We start from the raw sequence: 12,243 nt of genomic DNA, 5'->3' as shown, positions 1-12,243 counted from the left end.
CTGTGCAAGAAGGTGGAGGGTCCAACAAAACCATTTCCAGATGAGGCATCTGAATTGAGGCTTCATCTCATTGGCCTCATGTTCCCTGAATTTAACGAATAAGGCTGTATTGTATTACATATATTTATTTAAGTTGTATGCCACCATGCGTTTTTAATTTTTAATTATTTAATCATTTTTGTAAGAGTTCAATAAATCAAATGACTGTTTTGGCAAATGTATGACGCATCTACTCACTCCTAACACGTATAATACATCTTACATTTGACGTTATGTAGTCTATAGTAGTTTATTACTGATTACAAATGTATGATTTCATTTTTTCTTTCAAGTAGAAATTCATTCAGGTATTAGCTGATAAACCCAGCACTTCCCGGGTATTCATTTTGCCAGTTTTCTATTAGAAATATTTATAGTTCAGTATCGAAAAAGTGTCCTCTCTCCCCCCCCCCCCCCCTCCCATGAACCATAGACCTTGACGTTGGTGGAGAGACTTGCGTGCCTCAGCGACACAGATAGCCGTACCGGAGGTGCAACCACAACGGAGGGGTATCTGTGGAGACGGCAGACAAACGTATGGTTCCTGAAGAGGGGCAGCAACCGTTTCAGTAGTTGCAGGGGCAACAGTCTGGGTGATTGACAGATCTGGCCTTGTAACATTAACCAAAACGGCCTTGCTGTGCTGGTACTGCGAACGGCTGAAAGCAAGGGGAAACTACGGCCGTAAATTTTCCCGAGGGCATGCAGCTTTTGCTACAGAAGAGTGCTGAAGATTAGATGGGTAGATCACGTAACTAATGAGGAAGTATTGGATAGGATTGGGGAGAAGAGGAGTTTGTGGCATAACTTGACAAGAAGAAGGCATCGGTTGGTAGGACATGTTCTGAGGTATCAAGGGATCACCAATTTAGTATTGGAGGGCATCGTGGAGGGTAAAAATCGTAGAGGGAGACCAAGAGATGAATACACTAAACAGATTCAGAAGGATGTAGGCTGCAGTACGTATTGGGAGATGAAGAGGTTTTCACAGGATAGAGTAGCATGGAGAGCTGCATCAGACCAGTCTCAGGACTAAAGACCACAACAACAACAACATCGAAAAAGTTTCATGTCCATGTATTCGTAAAAACAGTTTTGAAATTATGAAACAGTTGCACAAAGAGATATGCATGTACGTATGTATTAAACCGGGGACCTAGAAACGACAGAGAAGCTTTGTCCAGCCATAGCCCTCAGTGGTTCACAACCCCACAACAGGCCGCAGCAGTCCACCCACCTCACTGCCGCCACACACCGAACCCAGGGTTATTGTGCTGTTCGGTTCCCCTCCGGGCCGATTAGTGCCGAGGCCCGGCACGCCTTCCCACTCGAGAAGCAGAGTGTTAGAGCGCGCGGCTACCTGGGCAAGCAAGATACATGCGTAATGTACATATGTGTCAATACAATACCCTGGACAGTTTCAGTACGCTGGGTGCAGTTGCCTCACATGCCTACAGTGCGATTTTGTAAACATTTCTATGCCAACCCCTCATCATAGCTCTTGACAGTTATAGTTTTTACCTGCAATCGTTCGCATTTACCAGTTGGAAGCTGTCAAAAGGGCAGCCAAGTGTCAGGGATTTGCTAAAATTGACTCGACTTTAGGAATAGCTTGATAGTAAAGAATAAATATTTTAAAACTTGCTGATCGAGCTAGATGGCGTAGTGATAAGCCTGTTGTAATCTCATTCGGCAGGATGACGGTTCAAACTCGCATCGGCCACCCTGATGTAGGTTTTCCATGATCTCCCTTTAGTTACAGGCAAATGCCACGATGGTTCCTTTGAAAGGGCAAGGCCGACTTCCTTTCCCAGCCTTCTCTAATCCGATGGGACCGACGATCTCGCTGTTTGATTTCCCCCCCCCCCCCCAAAAAAAGGAACTAACCAAACAAAACTTGATACATAGTGCGGCATTTTTTACGAATATCAGTATTTATGACGTCATTTATCTTCTTGACCTGTGGTCGTACAGTAATGTAATTTTGTAGGTCAATTCAGCGGCATGTGTGGATTAGTGTCTGCAAAATGTGTTAGTAGCAAAGAGATAATAAATTTAAACGTCAACCCCAATGCGACAATTTTTCTCTCATTTCAATGTTTATAACGTCATGTCTCCCGAACTATGCGTGGAACAATTTTGTAGGCACGTCTAATGGCACATGAGGATACTGTCTGCGATATTTATTGCACCTTGAGTTAAGAGCGAAGAAGTAATAAATTTCAACGTCATGCATTATGCGGCAGTTTTTCACGCATCTCATTGTTTATGGAGTCATATTTCCTTAAGTCCGATGGTTGGTCGGAAAGTAAGGAACGATCGGTCGCGAAATGGAAAGCACAGTGAAAATCAAAACTGTTTTCTTTGCACATTTAGCTACACCTTCCAGGTACTTCTCTACATAGTCGCCGCTCCGACTTAGAAATTTGTCAGTGCATTTTACCAAATTTCCAACACTATTGTCATAGAAGGCAGCCGCCTATGTTTTCCGATAATTCTCTATGCTGGTCTGTAGTGCGTAGCCTGCGCCCAAGTGTTGTCTTTGTATCCAGCGTTTCATGTGAACAGAGATGATACTCAGGACGAGCCAATTAGGGCTGTGTTGTGGGTGATGGAACACTTCCCATTGAAAAGGCTGCAGGAGCGTCTTCACTGCCCCTGCAGAGTGCGGCTGAGAATTGCCGTGAAGAAGGAAGTGCGTGGCAGTTGTGTTAGGTGGGATGCATTCATAAAGGCGAAGCCTCTCAGCGGGCCCTCCTACTTGGCGGGACACATCGTTGTTCTAGGCACCTTTACTCGCTCACAGTGCGCTCACAACTGAAAAGAGCGTCTTGATGCGATCGACGGGCGTACTACAGACACTGCCCAAAACGTCTGTGAAAAGCCTCGACGGATTTTCACGGTGGTTTCCATTTCGCGACCGATCGTTCCTCACTTTCCGAATAGCCCTCGTGTGCTGGGTAGGTGGTTCTTACCCTCACAGTGGTTGTTGCCCGACAGCGAGAGATATTCGCACCAAGTTTGGTCGAAAGGTGTCCAGTGGTTTAGGAGGAGATGTGGAACACACATGCACACATACATACACCCCTTTTTATAACATGTATGGAATAAGGGGTTAAGAGTTCTACAGTTCTTGAACAATAACCTGTAGTTATGCTTATCCATTACGGATGTTTTAGAACCGTGACTGTATACTGAATCTAAACAGTTATACAAAACTGCAACCAGTCACTTTTTTAAATAATTATGTTTTATTCCATGAACCGGTTTTCGAACCTTTTCAGGCTCACCTTCAGATGGTTTCAGGAAGTTACATCATTATTGCTAGCATAATGCTGGGTGCTGGCTCTGTGACAAAAAGATGGAACACACTTTAATGTATCGCTATGACTGTAGCTAATCTGTCGATATGGACGTAAATTTAGTTTTTTACTTACTGCGACAGTATAGGCGGCTTTTTTCGGTTAGTGTCCATTTGCCTGCCTCCATTTTGATGTCCAGTTGTTGTATCACTACACACACTTCCACACAAACTATATTAATTTCCACTCTGACAGCGAGACTTTTCCAGCAACCAGCACGCCCTTTACAGCTGTTGCTTGTAACAAAGATCTTGACAGAAAGATATGGCATAGGCCTACTTTGCACAGAGATGTAATTTGTTCTTCTTTACATGTATTAAGGTTAATATAAGGGCAAACATGAGAGCACAAAATAAAATAAATAAACTACCACAAGAACAAACTTCAGGAGGTCTGATATCTTATTTCTATTTGTATATTACGTATAAACAGGGAGTTTATAGAATTTTTGTATGTGATTGGCATTAACATGGATATCCATCAATCAATGCTACAGAGTTATTGTATCTGCAATGAGATGCAACTGTCTGTAAGACTAGGACCTTCATATTTAAATTTAAATTAATAACTAACCTTCAGATGAACTGTTGACTTATTTCTGTTGTTATGTTAACATGATCTTGGGTATTAGCAAGAATAGATTCTGTTTATTTTAGCTAAAGGTATATATAAAAGTTATAGTGATTGTAATGGACTAAAGCTGTTTGTATGGCTGTACACTTTATATTTGAAAACCATGAACAAAAGTTCTTTAACTGTTGACTTGTTTTTATTCTGACATTAAAGTGATCTGGAATACTGGTAAAGGCAGCTTCTGTATGTTCCAGCTTGAAGTAATATGTATTAAAGTACTGATTTATGTTAGGAAAAGAGGGTTTTAACATTTAGGAGTATAGTACAGGTTTTATTCTGTGGCAGGATGTTACATTGGCACTGGTGTAGTTAGATTGTAAGAAGAAGGTGGGGTGGTCGTTGGGAGGGGGGGGGGGATGTTGAGGCGGTGTAGGGTTCGTTGAGTGATTACTTGTTTTGAACTAGTAGATCTTCAAAGTTCTGAAGGAAAAATTTGTTTCAAAGTTCAATTTGATCATTGAATAGGTAGTCATTTATTTACATACAATAACCTGTAAATAACACAAAGGTGCTTTAGATCTCTTGAATAATAACCGATTGGCTTCTCTTGCAAATAATTTGTTTGATAACTGATTCTGTAGCCTAAAAGCCACATCATCGGGTTAAATATTGTGAATCATGGCATGAAAGTTGTAACGGGCTGCTAGATTTGTTACTGGTAGGTTTGATCATCACGCGAGTGTTACGGAAATGCTTCAGGAACTCGGGTGGGAGTCTCTAGACCAAAGGAGGCGTCCTTTGAGTGAATCGCTACTGAGGAAATTTAGAGATCCAGCATTTGAGGCTGACTGCACCACAATTTTACTGTCGCCAACTTACATTTCGCGGAAAGACCACAAAGATAAGATAAGAGAGATTAAGGTTCGTACAGAGGCATATAGGCAGTCATTTTTCCCTCGTCCTGTTTGGGAGTGGAACAGGGGGAGAAGATGCTAGTTGTGGTATGAGATACCCTCCGCCATGCACCGTATGTATGTAGATATAGATGTAAGGGAGCGAACATTCCTGCCAATAAGTGACGCAAAGTTATAATATTACTCATAGACAAGGAATGCTCGGTCTCGTCCATGTTGCAACTTTAATGTCATGTTTCACCATGTTTAACCTGATGATGTGGCTTCTAGGCTACGAAATATGTCGTTAAATAAATTATCTACAAGAGCAACCAAGCGGATATTACTCGAGATGTTTGCTTATGGCTGTAGTGCAAGGTAGCGCGTGCTCTACACTGTTTTCTCCGTGAAATAATAAAACAACGGCACTGCTACCACAACTCTGCCATTCTGTATTTATCAGACACATAAATCTGTAACAGAGACATCCAGTTCATAGTTTGCTGCACTTTACCAGTGAGGAATTGCGACGTCCCCGCGCGGGGTTACGGGCAGGAAGGACACCGACTGCCGGTGCGCGGATGACCTACGTTTGGCCAGCAGAGTGCTAATCGGCGCTAACAGCAGCTGGCAGTGAGGCCGCGCGCGCGTGGGCGTGACTGCCGAAGCCCGAGGCGTCACGCGACGCGCCGTCCCAGCACCGAAACACGTCTGCGCAGACACGGCCACAGCACAGGTCGGCGCCGCCGTGGATGATTAACTGTGCAGCGCAGGGCCCTGGCAGGCTCCGAAGGAACGTCAACAACTCTCAAAATCACACTTTTTGTTGGGGGTACTCAGCCAGGCGATTGTACACTACCGCCGATTTAAATTGCAACACCAAGAAAAAATGCAGATGGTAAAAGGGTATTCATTGGACAAATATATTATACTAGAACATACGTGTGATTACATTTTCACGCAATTTGGGTCCATACATCCTGAGAAATCAGTACCCAGAACAACCACCTCTGGCCGTAATAACGGCCTTGATACGCCTGGGCACTCAGTCAAACAGAGCTTGGATGGCGTGTACAGGTAGAGCTGCCCATGCAGCTTCAACACGATACCACAGTTCATCAAGAGTAGTGACTGGCGTATTGTGACGAGCCAGTTGCTCGGCCACCATTGACCAGATATTTTCAGTTGGTGAGACATCTGGAGAGTGTGCTGGCCAGGGCAGCAGTCGAACATTTTCTGTATCCAGAAAGGCCCGTACAGGACCTGCAACATGCGGTCGTGCATTATCCTGCTGAAATGTAGGGTTTCGTCCGCAGCTCGTGGTCGTGCGGTAGCGTTCTCGCTTCCCACGCCCGGATTCCCGGGTTCGATTCCCGGCGGGGTCAGGGATTTTCTCTGCCTCGTGATAACTGGGTGTTGTGTGATGTCCTTAGGTTAGTTAGGTTTAAGTAGTTCTAAGTTCTAAGGGACTGATGACCACTGATGTTAAGTCCCATAGTGCTCAGAGCCTTTTATAGGGTTTCGCAGGAATCGAATCAAGTGAGACCCACGGGTCGTAACACATCTGAAATGTAGCGTCCACTGTTCAAAGTGCCGTCAATGCGAACAAAAGGTCACCGAGACGTGTAACCAATGGCACCCCATACCATCACACCAGGTGATACGCCAGTATGGCGATGACGAATACACGCTTCCAATGTGCGTTCAGCGCGATGTCGCCAAACACGAATGCGACCATCATGATGCTGTAAACAGAACCTGGATTCATTCGAAAAAATGACGTTTTGCCATTCGTGCACCCAGGTTCGTCGTTGAGTACACCATCGCAAGCGCTTCTGTCTGAGTTGCAGCGTCAAGGGTAACAGCAGCCATTGTCTCCGAGTTGATAGTCCATCCTGCTGCAAACGTCGTTGAACTGTTCGTACAGATGGTTGTTGTCTTGGAAACGTCCCCATCTATTGACTCAGGGATCGAGACGTGGCTGCACGACGCGTTACAGCCATGCGGATAAGATGCCTGTCATCTCGACTGCTAGTGATACGAGGCCGTTGGGATCCAGCACGGCGTTCCGTATTACCCTCCTGAACCCACCGATTCCATATTCTGCAAATGGTCTTTGGATCTCGACCAACGCGAGCAGCAATGTCGCGATACGATAAACCGCAATCGCAATAGACTACAATCTGACCTTTATCAAAGTCGGAAACGTGATGGTACGCATTTACGCATTTCTCCTCCTTACACGAGGTATCACAACAATGTTTCACCAGGCAACGCCGGTCAACTGCTGTTTTTGTATGAGAAATCGGTTGGAAACTTTACTCATGTCAGCACGTTGTAGGTGTCGCCACCGGCGCCAACCTTTTGTGAATGCTCTGAAAAGCTAATCATTTGCATATCACAGCAACTTCTTCCTGTCGGTTAAATTTCGCGTCAGTAGCATGTCATCTTCGTGGTGTAGCAATTTTAATGGCCAGTAGTGTATTACCCGGCTCATCCTGAGACACACAGGAATGGATAAGAATTGTAGAGGAAGAACAAAGCTTCATTAAAGTGAACAGAATCGAGAGGATGTACTGAAACGGTCTTTCCGTCTGCTCTAGAAGCTTTCGTAGCTCTGCGTGGCCAGAATCCATGTACTCGTGGCGGTGCGCGGTGCGCGAGGAAAACTGTGCGACATTCTGCCTCGGAGATTAATCGGAAACCTTTATGGGAAGTCCCCGATTACATCTCTGCCATTACACATCCAAAGTCAGTCCAAGGATTGTCGACCTCGCTTTCGTCCACGAGACATGATGGTTAACCTCCTTGAGACCTAATGTCCATTATAATAAACATAGATTTTTGTGTCCTGCTACCAGAGAGTCTGCTTTTTCCGTCATCGTAGCTGCGGTCCACCTAAATGGACAGTATGGTGCAGCCATCTGTAGGAAGAAAGAGTCATTACAATCACTTTGCGCCAAGTAGCAGCTCTGTTAGCATGGTATGTGAGTACTCCTCCACAAACGTGCGTTTCTCGACAACTGATTGTAGGCAATATCTGTAATTGTTGTTTTCATGGCTTTGCTGTGTAATAAGTTGTGATAGTACTGCATATTTCTTTGATTATAATTACAAAAAAGTAAAGCCCACTTTAATGGATACTAGGATGTAGTACACTTGCGGCAGTTTCGAACTATGGATCCTAGGCATCAGTGGTCGTTAATTTCCTGTACACTTCTTGTCGGGTTTGTTGTTAAACAGTATTATCTTACACATTATTCCTATTTTCTATAAGCACAATCACTTCCTGGAACAATAATGAAACTGCGAATATCCAGAGCAGTTCATCTGACAGCGGACAATTCTTGCAAATCAAGGACACATGTCTGTTGACCAGACACTGAGACAAGACTGATTCTATAGCAAAAAGCTGTGATCAAAAGCGAGCCACAACTGCATCGACCAAGGCTGTGAAGCAGCTATGGATCAGTGCAAATGATGAGCGAATAATTATGCGAGATGAATTCAGTTTCCTCATCCAGCAACAATCGGATGCTATAATAAAAAAATAGCTCATGTAGTCTTGATTGACAGGATAACGATTTTTTAGGGACCTGCATTGGAACCACAAAGTAGATTGTAAAAACTGTTTCGAACTCGTAGATCTGGGATTTGTAATATCAGAAATCAGTACAGGATTGACTGAATTAAAAGTCATCAGCCAAAAAAGAATACCCCACAATATCTGGATTTCAAACTATCAGTTGCAGACCATTTGTTAAGTCGCCAAGAGGAACAATACTTTGAAGAAGAAGATGAAGACTCTACTCCCAATAGGCTGTAGACTATTGCGCTCACAATCACACTCATCTACTGCCGCCCATTTACTACATGAAATAGTTTAAAAATAGCAGGAGGTGTAAGAATACTAGCTGCACGGAGGAAACGGAAATGAAGTACAAGGGTGTTCAGCTATCCTTTGTCTAACATCACGGAACAACTGCTTCTCGAGTATCATCAGAAATAAAATTGTAGTAATTTATGCCATTTTTAGTTATTAATCAGTGTATAAGTGATATCTGCGTAATAAGACTGTATTTTATTAAGAAAACTACCAATAAAGTACTTTTTCTCACATTTTTCACTTTCTGTCTAATGCTTACTGATATGTCACCAAGGCCCAGCGTCCACTGTAATGGACACTCCTGAAAAACATGGTTTTCTTTATTCTAAACTTTTTCAGATTCGATTTCGCTACCTTGTGCTTAACAAGTACATAAAATCTGTTTCAAACAAATTCATGACAATTGCCACCAGGTCTGAGGAGGTTAAGCTTCTCACTTCTCGAAAGTCAGTAATTAAAAGCCATGTAGCTATTAAACTACCTTCAGGGAAGATTCCGAGACCCGAGCACAGGACTAGAACATGTTCACCGCTGACAGTCCATAAACGACATCCAGTTTTTTTTTCCCTTACTGGTTTTCGATTCCCTCCCACCTGGGGGGTGCAGGCTGACAGCAGCTTAATACGCTGCTCTACAGCCGAGAGAAACAATGGTGAAAGAACAAACAATATAAAAAGGCGATGAAACGGTGATGTTGTTAATAACAGTAAAATGGCGGAAAGTTGCGGAACTTAAAATACAAAAACAAGGCATTGACGATTCGGATCAAGACACACAGGAAGGATATATGCACAATTAAAAAACACGGCGACTGTCGGGTTTCTGTTTGCAGGAGATAAAAACACAACTAGCGACAGTATGGTGGCTGTTCGCAACACTGACAGGGGACACACAACACTGAACACTCACTTAACACAGCACTGTAGAGGCGACACGGCGACAGATGAGGGGAGGGGGAATAGCTGGACCGATGAAGGGGAAAAAGAGGGGGAGGAGAGGAAAGGAAAAAAGGGGGAGCCGATGGAAGGAGGAGACACAGAAAAAAAGGTGGGCTGGGCGGACACGAGAAGGAGTGGGAAAGGCAGTGGAGGGGAGAGCAAAAGGACTTAGGGGAGAGAAGGGGGGCAGAGAGAGGGTAGGGGGGGGGGGGAACAGGATGGAAGGGGGAAGAGGGGGCCTGAGAAAAAGACAGAAGAAGGGATGGTTAGGTGAGGATCGGATAGGAGGGATAAATGTAGGGAGAAAGGGCATCATCCAGGAGAAGGACTCGATGGAAGCCACCTTGGGAAAGGAGGTGGTGTAGAGATGGAGGGTAAGGGGGACACAATGGTAAAGGCGCGGCAGAGGGCGGGGGTTGGAGAGGAGAGGAGCAACCAGGGGATGAGGAGGATCAAAATGGCGGGAGGTGTAGAGGACGCAGATATGTTCGAGGAATAGCCGCCTTCACCTGCCTCATAGCAACTTATACTGACAGTCAACACCACAACAAAACGGGAATACAGTTAGGATCACCAGGGAAGTAATCCCATAAAACCTCAATAATCAGATTCTCACGGAAAAAATGGAACCTGTTGGTATCAATTATGCCTAGTCAAGTGTGTCACTTTTTCCAGTACCGCCGCCATTTGGCTAATGGCTCCAAGTTTTGCCCTGAGGACACTTTCTACTGAACAAGTCCACGATCGCCAATCCGCAACATTTGCCAAGAACATCAGGAAGTGCGTAAGGAGAATTCCATGCCCTCCCACAATAACATCCTTTTGCCTGCTTTTCATACAAAGGAAGTAACTGTCGATCACGAATTCCTAACTTCCAAAGTGGTAATAAGCCTTACAAAAGCTACCACCCGACTCGCTTCTTCACATGCTCCAATCCGCTTCACAAGACTACAGTGCTACTATAAATAAGTCGTTCATTTTCAGTGCTCTTTACTTCCCAAAGTATGGCAGATAGAAATATGACTGTAGCATGAGTAGAATTGTAATATCGCCAAGTTTGCATTTTTCACTCTACGAATGTTCTATGAGTACCCCTCCGGTGACACGATGCAAGTCCAAGTGGTAGTCAAGTTCGTTCCATACCTTTTCTAGCAACATCCTGTCAATGGTAATCACAGCAAAATTCATGTGTGCCCTCAGCTGCTGCAGTGTTCTTACCAATGGGGGTGCATGAACACAATCCTTAAAGTACCCCCAAACGAGAAAGTCACAAGGCTTTAGGTCAGGCGACCGGTGAGCCTAAGGGAACAGAACTTCATTATCTTCACCACTGCCCCAATGCGTAAAATCGCCGTTTAGGTAGCGACGTTCCAATGAGGGGGTGCCGTGTCCTGTTGGAAGATGAAATTCTTGGAATCAGAAGTCAGCTGTGGAAACAATCATAGCTGCAACATATCAAGATAAAAGATAAACGTCGCACTCGACTCACAAAGGAAAAACGGCACAGAAAACATTAAACTTCGGCGAATCTCGTTAAAGGGTCACAGTTTCATGAGGATATTCAATGTCCTACACTCTCATATTGTGACGATTAACCTTTCCAGGTAAACGGAAGGTTGCTTCGTCGCTGAAAATCAGACTGGAGGCGAAATGTTCATCCTCAAGTGGTTCCTGGACTCTGGTGAAAAGCCGAAGGCGCTGGCCATAATCTTCCGGTTTTAATTGTTTCCACTGTCACAAAATATGAACCAACAGCGTTATTCTTGAATACAGTACCTCTGGGTTTATCAGAAGATAACTTCTCGAAAACTATAAGATACACATAAAATAACTTGCACTGCAAATGCTCAATATGGGAACAAACTGTGACGCGACGAACGTTAATACAACAGTCAAACTTTTTCCATAAGCGTCCCAACACGTCATACCTGATATCACGAGGACATTGTTTAACCTTTCTTAGGGCTTTTCCAAATTACGTGGCAGTGAAGGCAGGAGCATACGATCTTCGACATAACCTGATGAGAAGAAATCACTTGGAGTTGAGACAGGTGACTGTGGGTGCAACTAAAAAGAGATGAGAGTCATGATAGAAGTCCGTCCAGTCTAACACTGAGGTAGTTCGTATTGAGGTAATCGTGAACGTCTGAAACAGTCTAGTGGAACACCCATTTGTTGCAAAATGAAGTTCCCACTGCCTTGCTGCAATAGTGGTAGCACGTCCAGTCACAGTTTCCTCTGAAACGAGAAAGGCTCCGTAAATCCCAGTGGATTTAACAAAAAAGTTCACTAAAAAGCCGTTCAAATTAAGGAGTTATTTTATTTTCGCTACTAGTTTCGGCAATTCAATGTGCCATCGTCAGGTCCATATGCACCTTTCAAAAATTATCGATAATGGCATGCTGGGGCCATCTATTTCTGAATGTCGTGAATTCTCAATAGCAGATGGTATATTGAATTGCTGAAACTGGTAGAAGAAATAAAATTAACTTCTTAATTTGAACGGCTGTTTGCTGAATTTCTGTGTTAAATATTTGACCAGCCACTGTCCC

At 44.0% G+C, this 12,243-nt stretch overlaps 1 long non-coding RNA gene across 1 annotated transcript in view; it reads left to right on the top strand.

The window, feature by feature from the left end:
- The window catches only part of LOC126365989 (uncharacterized), a 523,432-nt gene that overhangs the window by 115,006 nt on the left and 396,183 nt on the right, over positions 1 to 12,243 (top strand). The window lies entirely within an intron of this gene.

This window comes from Schistocerca gregaria, chromosome 4, assembly GCF_023897955.1.
Source record: "Schistocerca gregaria isolate iqSchGreg1 chromosome 4, iqSchGreg1.2, whole genome shotgun sequence".
Lineage (NCBI taxonomy): Eukaryota > Metazoa > Arthropoda > Insecta > Orthoptera > Acrididae > Schistocerca > Schistocerca gregaria.
The sequence above is the reverse complement of the archived record's forward strand: the minus strand, read 5'-3'. Positions and strand labels throughout refer to the sequence as shown.